The 7,355-nt window shown below is 37.3% G+C and overlaps 1 pseudogene; it reads left to right on the forward strand.

The window, feature by feature from the left end:
• The first annotated feature begins 474 nt into the window (after window positions 1-474).
• Window positions 475-7,355, forward strand: part of LOC101576231 — a 152,245-nt pseudogene continuing 145,364 nt past the window's right edge.

The raw sequence follows: 7,355 nt of genomic DNA on the forward strand, positions 1-7,355 counted from the left end.
ACAGTAACCATGAAGGCAAGGCTGTTGCTGATGGTCCTCCAGATGCTTCTGCTACTGCATCAAGGAAGGATGGAGGCGAGATGGGGTATCCTGTCGGTCTTCCCCAGACCAATGCCGGTTCGCCATGATGCCAGTTATCTTTTAGGTAATTGGTCTGGAGAGTTCAACGACCTCATGAACAAACTAAGGGTCGCCATCGTGAAGGTGAACTCAACACGAATAGGTGTCAGGCTGGCAGAAGGTTTGGCCTCCTGGATGTCCGTCGCCATGAACCACCTAATAGAGTGGGCGGGCATGTGAGCTCTAGCTGTTCTGATGGTGCTGATATCTGTGGTTTGCCTCTGGTGTATTTGTCACATTAGGTCTCACCAGCATCACCACGTAGCCATGCTGGCCCAAGCATTCGCAGCCATGGAAATAGGACAGTCCCCTGGTGTATGGCTGGCCACCCTACACAAATAGTTAGAGCACAGGATGCGAGGCAAAGCACTGCACTTGGAGACCGGAGCGGCCAACCCGGAGTCCATGGAGAGCATGCCTGATTGCATGTGGGTAGATGCTGCTCCTCCCACCCCCGTGCAAAGGGCATTGAGTGCTGTTGACGCTCCCTGGGTATAAAAGCCTGGGCAAGCATCAGCACAGCCTCTAGCACAACAGGGATCAGGCCTCTGTTCTCGCCTGTTGCTAAAACAAAAAGGGGGAACTGTAGGGAGCTGTGTGTAGCTACGCCCTAGGATGGCGCTGGTTTCCACCTTTCACCCCCTCAGGGGGTGAGTGCTCCTGGTAATCAACAACTCCATAAAAGGCCAAGGCTTGGGCTAATGCATTGCTTCCACGTACCTGGACACACGTGGTGCCCCATGGTTGGAAGCCCTGAGACTTATAAGCTAAGAGCAGGGGCCTCGAGGGAAAAGAAGGCTGATGTAATAGGGCAATAAAAGCTGCGCAGACACAACCAGTGGTCGCGTCTTCCTTGCTGGCAAAGGCACACGCGACAGATAGGCTCAGTGCTCGAGATTGCATTTTGCTCGTTCTCTTTGTGATTTCCTATAGCACTGTCATTTGACCTTTGGTGTAGATGTTTGGTACAGCTATAACCTTATCACCTGAAATTCTTGCCTGAAAGATTACATGGTTAAGGCAGTTATAGTTTCTTATTTACAGAACTATAATTAGGAACACTAATAATGTGTAGTGATATTTAGCAGTTGACAAGCTTTGGTAACTAATGGGTTTTTATTTTAGACTGTAAGAATAAGCATTATATCTGTACAGCTAAGCAGATATTAAATTGGGAATTTTATTTTGGTTAGGTCACCTAAATTCTGTCTGATTTCCTCCCCTAGATGTACCTGGGGTCTTCCAGGCAGACTTGTTTACCCTATTTACCTTTTGCTCCCTCTCTTGGTCCAGAGAGAAAGAGGTAGGATGCTTTCCTAGATCTGTGTCTAGCAAAGTGTCTAAGCTTACTAGATCCTGTTCTAAAATGCTTGAAATCTCAATGTGGCTGATTTGGTTTGGCTTACTTTGCTCAGCTTTTTCCTGCTGCATCCTGTGGACATGAACCTGTTGTGCCTCTGGCAGGATGTTCTGCACCTGGATTATCTGGGTTGTCCTGGCTTCTAGCCCCTTTGCAGGGACTTCAGTTGGAGAGTTTCATACCAGACCTGTATGCCTGGCGTGGGCTGGGTCTGGAGGTATTCCTATTGAAGGGAGAAACATCTCACTCACATGCTGGGCCTGAGCTGGTTCTGGAGGTGTCTGGTGGGCACAGAACAGCTCAATTTCTCTCTCACAGACACATACCAGGCCTGTGCCATGTCCCTGCAGTCTACTCTTTATTATTTCTTTCCATTTATTAATTTTAAGTTCAGTCATTTCTTATTTTATTTTTCTGCTTTTTTTTTAATTTTAGGCAGGGGTCTACAGGGTGTTCATCGTCTCACTACTAGATCAGACTCATAGTGTTCTGCCTGTTTACAACCTCCCAAGTGCTGGCATTACAAGTGTGCTGTCTCAGTGCACCCCAGGGATGGGACCATTCAGGGCAGGCCCAGATACTGAATCCCTGGCCCTGTGCCTGCTTGTAGGTGCTTTAATCCACTGAGCTATTTGGCTGGCCCAGTCTTTTCTTATTTTAGATCTTCCTTTAGTTGTTCTTTTTGCCTTGGTAGGTTATTTAATTTTTTTTCTATAATGAAGATGTTCAAAGTTGGAATGTTGTCTTAGTGAATTATTTATGTTGTATCCAGTAAATTTCAATTTTTTTTCAGTTGCATTTATCTCAATAATTGAAAATAGAAAATCCCTTTGTATGAGTCTCATCATTTTCTTTAGACCTGTGTCTCCTTCAGTTCCTAAAGCTGATACCCCTTTATTTCTTATCCTTTGAACAGAGCTCTCTTAAAACTTTGTTAGAGCTCTGGTAATTTAACTAGAAGTCCTCAGGGTTGGAGAGACAGCTCAGCAAAATGAGTGCCTGCCTACCAAGAGCAAGATCATGACTTTGATCACTGTTACCCTCAGCCCGAAGAAAGAAGAAGAAGAAGAAGAAGAAGAAGAAGAAGAAGAAGAAGAAGAAGAAGAAGAAGAAGAAGAAGAAGAAGAAGAACAACAACAACAACAACAACAACAACAACAACAACAACAACGACAACAACAACGACAATGACAACAACAACAAAAAGAAGTCCTCAAGCTGAAGTGCTTTCCACTTAATGATTTCTTCTGTAAAAAGCTGTTTTCTTTAAAGTTTGTTCTTTATCTACGTTTTATATAGTGAACTATTTTAGACTTTTATTGTTGATCTTGTTTTCTTTTGAAATAATAGCTCATTCTGTAGTTCAGGCTGGCATTGAACTTGCTATAGTCTAGACTGGCTTTAAACTCTGCACAATCTTTCAGCCTCCACATCCCAACTGCTGAGATTACGAGTGTGTATTATTGTATCATGCAGGAACATATTGTACAATCTGGATATATTTATGCTATTTCCAAATTTCTTTTTTTAAATTTATTTTTTTAAAAATTTTATTTATTTATTGTGTGTGTGTGTGTGTGTGTGTGTGTGTGTGTGTGTGGCCAGCTCAGCTCACTAGGGGCCGAGGCGGGCTGGCATGTGGTGCTGGGGGATCGAACCAGGGTCCTTGTGCTTTGCTGAGCTTGTTCTTAGTAGGTGCTTTAGACCACTGAGCCATCTCACCAGCCCCTCCAAATTTCTTCCATTTGTTTCTTTCTAGTATTTTCATCACTGCTTCAGAAAAAAATATGACTGGACTGTGTGGGGCTACTTTTTAATATCTTAAGTTTTATTTTGCGACTCACCATATTGTGGGAATCCAGGCCTCACAGAGGGTCTCAGGGTATAGGGAGGACAAAGTGAAAAGAAAGTCGGGGTCACAAGGTCTGGATGGTGATTCAGCAATGAGTTTATTTTGCTTCAATATCATATACAGAAAATCCTGATCCTGTGCTCAGCATTTGTCCTAGTTAACCCTAATTTCTTTTTATTTTTCTGGGGCTAAGATAGTTTCTCAGGAACAAGCTAATACACAGAAGAAACAATGAGTCAACCACTTTTCCTATTGCCCAAAGTGCAGGGTAAAGAAGCTGGGCACATTGCCACATTTTGCTTCCTTTTCAGTCTACTTCTTCATCAAGCTCAAACCAATTTCAGAGTCTTACTTCCAACACTCTATGACCTGTCTTGAAGGATGTGCACTTGGCAACTGAGTTGTGTATTCTGTAGTTCTTCTATGAAATATACTATATGTATTTGTTAAGTTGAATTGGTCAAGAGTACAGGTTTAAAAACATTGTTTTTCTTCATTGATGTTTTACCTGAATGATTCTTCTATTACTGAAAGTGAATGTTGGGATCAGTGCTTTGTTATACTACAGAATGCATGTTGCTCTAGAGTTAAAATTTTTCTCTTGGTGTAGTGACCTTAGTATGATTATCTCAGCACCTTGCATGTCTCTTTTAGGCATTTTCACATTAAATACATGTTGTCTAAGTGAGCTACTCCCTTTCTTTCTTTTTATTTGGTTTTTATCTTCATATATTATCTTTTTTTCTATTTATTCACTTTCAGCCTCAATCTATACTTACAGGTGAAATAAGCCTCTTTGGGGTAGTATATAGTTGAGTTATTTATCCATTTCTCACTTTTGTATTTTTCGTATCCCTTAAAAATTATTATATTTGTTATTATTTATGTGTTAAATCTTTGCATCTTATTCCTTAGGATATGTGTTTATGATTAATAATTATGCTCTTAAAGCATTCTGAATTTGTTTGCACACTTCTTACATTTTCCTGTGCATGTATATATGTTGACATGTTTTCGTGCTATTCATTAGAGATCTTTTCTTTCCATTTGAAGAGTTCACTTTAGCATTTCTTTTATACAGTTCTGGTATTAGTGAATTCTCTCAGATTTTTAAAAAAGTCCTTTTAAATCTTATTCTCTTCTTCTTTTATCTCTGTAATTCTTATTATACTTAGATTAGATTTCCTCATAATGTCTCTTGATTCCAATAGAAATTCTTCACTATTTTCCATTCCTTTTTTCCGTATGGTGATTAGGTAATTTCATGTGTCCTGTTTTCAATCTCTAATTCTTTCTTCAGTTTGGTCATCACAACTGCTGAAACCTTCTATAGAAAATTCCCAATCACTGTTATATTCTTTTTTATGGTTTTTAATTTATTTATTATTTATTTATTTATTTATTTTTGGCAGAACCAGGGATTGAACTCAGGCCCTTGAGCTTGCCAGGGAAGCACTTATTCCACTGAGCCATCTCCCCGACCCCTCTTTATCATTTTTAAAAAGCAAATACAAATAATAATTTAAAAATATGCAGAATTTCACTAAACAAAATATGAATCCAAAAATATGCCTTGTATTGCATAGTATTGTGTTCAAAGTAGTTTAGATTACCAGATATGTGCAAAATTGGAAAAAGAAAATAAAAGTTATACAAAATTAAGAAGCAGGAAAAAATTAAATGAAAACATATTTTAAAAATTAAGCATTAATGGCTTCTTTCCATAGATCAGCAGTAATCCACAGTACAATTATCCAAGCCATCCCGCATACTTACATAAGGACATCTCTTCCTTTCTCCCACTCTTGTTCTTCTCATATTCTTTTTATCTATGATTTCTTTTAGTATTTATTATTTCAATTTCTTTGTGAATTTTTTATTTTGTTTATGTAATATTTCTCAGTAGGTTTTTATTCTTTCATGTAGATATATTTATATTTTTATAAGCCTTCCTTTGGGGGTCCATTAGTGAGGTTTTGTTAATTTATTTTGAAGGTCATGGCATCCTGAATCTTGATAATTCTTCTGTGTTTACATTTCTTTTGTGGGGATACCCATCCATTTTTGCTTTTATATCTTTTCTTTTGTGGAAGTAGAACTTTATTATTTATCTCAATGCAAATCTGGATGAGACAGCTGGCCATGATCTCAGACAATTTTTTCTTGTTAATTTGGGTGGAAAAGCTGTCTCACTTCATTAAAATAAATAAGGTTGCCAAAGGGGTAGGCTACTTGGAGCCAAGATACAAATAAGGCAGGTGGTTTTCACTAAAACCATATATTTCACTAAAAAATTGTCCTTCATTTATATCCCTCTTTTTTGTTTACTTTTGTCAGAGATACCCATCCCTGACATTGCCTTTTAAATATTATAGGTGCATGAATTCAGCAAAATAATCCAACATTATCCAGTAGTCCAAAACATCATATCACAGTGATATATGTGAATATATGTTTATAGTAGCACAATTTATGATAACCAAATCTTGGAAGCAACCAAAATGCCCATCACCTGAGGAATGGATGAAAAAGATGTGGTGTGTTTATACAGTACATCATCACTTATCTTTCAAGAAGGATAAAGTCAAAGCCTTCATATATAATTAGATGCCACTTGAAAATATACTCATCAGTGAAATAATCGAAACCCACATTTGTAAATATCGTGTAGTCTCTCTAGTGTAAGAACTGAAAAGAAGAAATAAAAATTGAAAGTTAGATTTTGTAATAAAAGCAAAGGAAATATAGAGATTTTCTGAGTTAAACTGAGGACTTAGGTGTAGTTTAAAGAATTCCATGAGTATGCGTACATAAATTCTAAACAGTCATAGGAAGGGAATATTGTTTATAAATGAGACTGAAGGATGAGGCATTGATAGCTCAGAACTGTGAGAGAAAAGGTCAGGTGATGAAATTTTCTTAAGAGTGCTTCACATCGCACCTTGAGTCTATGTTGCCAGAGACAGGAAAGAATAATTTTTTCTTTTATTTTACTTTAGCTTATTAATACATATGTCTGTGTAGTACATAACATTTACTCTCTTTATGGGATTTCCTAATTCAATGTTCTACCTGTTTTAAAATATCTTGATCTCCTTCCTTTTTTCTTTAATTTAATTTTATTTTGTTGAATAAATCAGATACAAAAGCAAATACAAAAAGACAGGAAAAGGGTAGCATACAACAGCACATATGTTACAGATTTTTCAAAACAGGAATAGCTAATTAACAATGGTTGTTATATTATGTATACTTACCATGAAATTTTTTGCTCAAATTAAAAGAGGTAATTATCAGTATTGGGGAAATAATTGAGTATTGATGCTTGCTTTGAAGAAAACATAATTTTTCTCTTTTCATTTTTGTTTTAATTGATTTTAAAGAGAGTATTATAATCTTTAAGTTTTTAGAAATGGTACATATTTAGAGGACAAAAATTAGAGGTATTTAATCATGGGATTTGTATTACATATTGCTGTCCTCAATGTGGTTGCTCACAGATTTCAGCATACAGAGTTAATCAAGGTGGGTCCGGGGAGTTCGCTCAGTAGAATAAATGCATCCCTGGCAAGTGCAAGGGCCAGCGTTCAATCCCCAGTTATGAAAAAAAAAAAAAAAAAAAAAAAAGAAGAAGAAGAAAAGAAAGAAAAGAAAATTCTAAACATTACCTGCTATTTTCAAACAAATTTATGGAAATTATGCCTACAATCATCTCAGCCACCCTGTATATATACTTGCATATATTTTTTCTCATGTCTCTTTTCCTATCTTTTCCCCTTTATCTCATCTTTGTTGTGTAATACTTTAGCTCAATTTCTTTCTGTGTCACTATATCTATTTTATCTTTCAAGTTTTATTTATACTTTCAGGTTCTTACACTAATGGGACAGTAAGATATTTACATAGATGGGCCTGATTTATCTCACTTATGAGAATAACCTTTAGCATCCACTCCCCTATAAAACCTTCAAGTTTTAGGGACCGGGGAGATGGCTCAGTGGAATAAGTGCTTCCCTGGCAAGC

The sequence above is a fragment of the Octodon degus genome, unplaced genomic scaffold, assembly GCF_000260255.1.
Source record: "Octodon degus isolate 3935 unplaced genomic scaffold, OctDeg1.0 scaffold00483, whole genome shotgun sequence".
NCBI classification, from domain to species: domain Eukaryota; kingdom Metazoa; phylum Chordata; class Mammalia; order Rodentia; family Octodontidae; genus Octodon; species Octodon degus.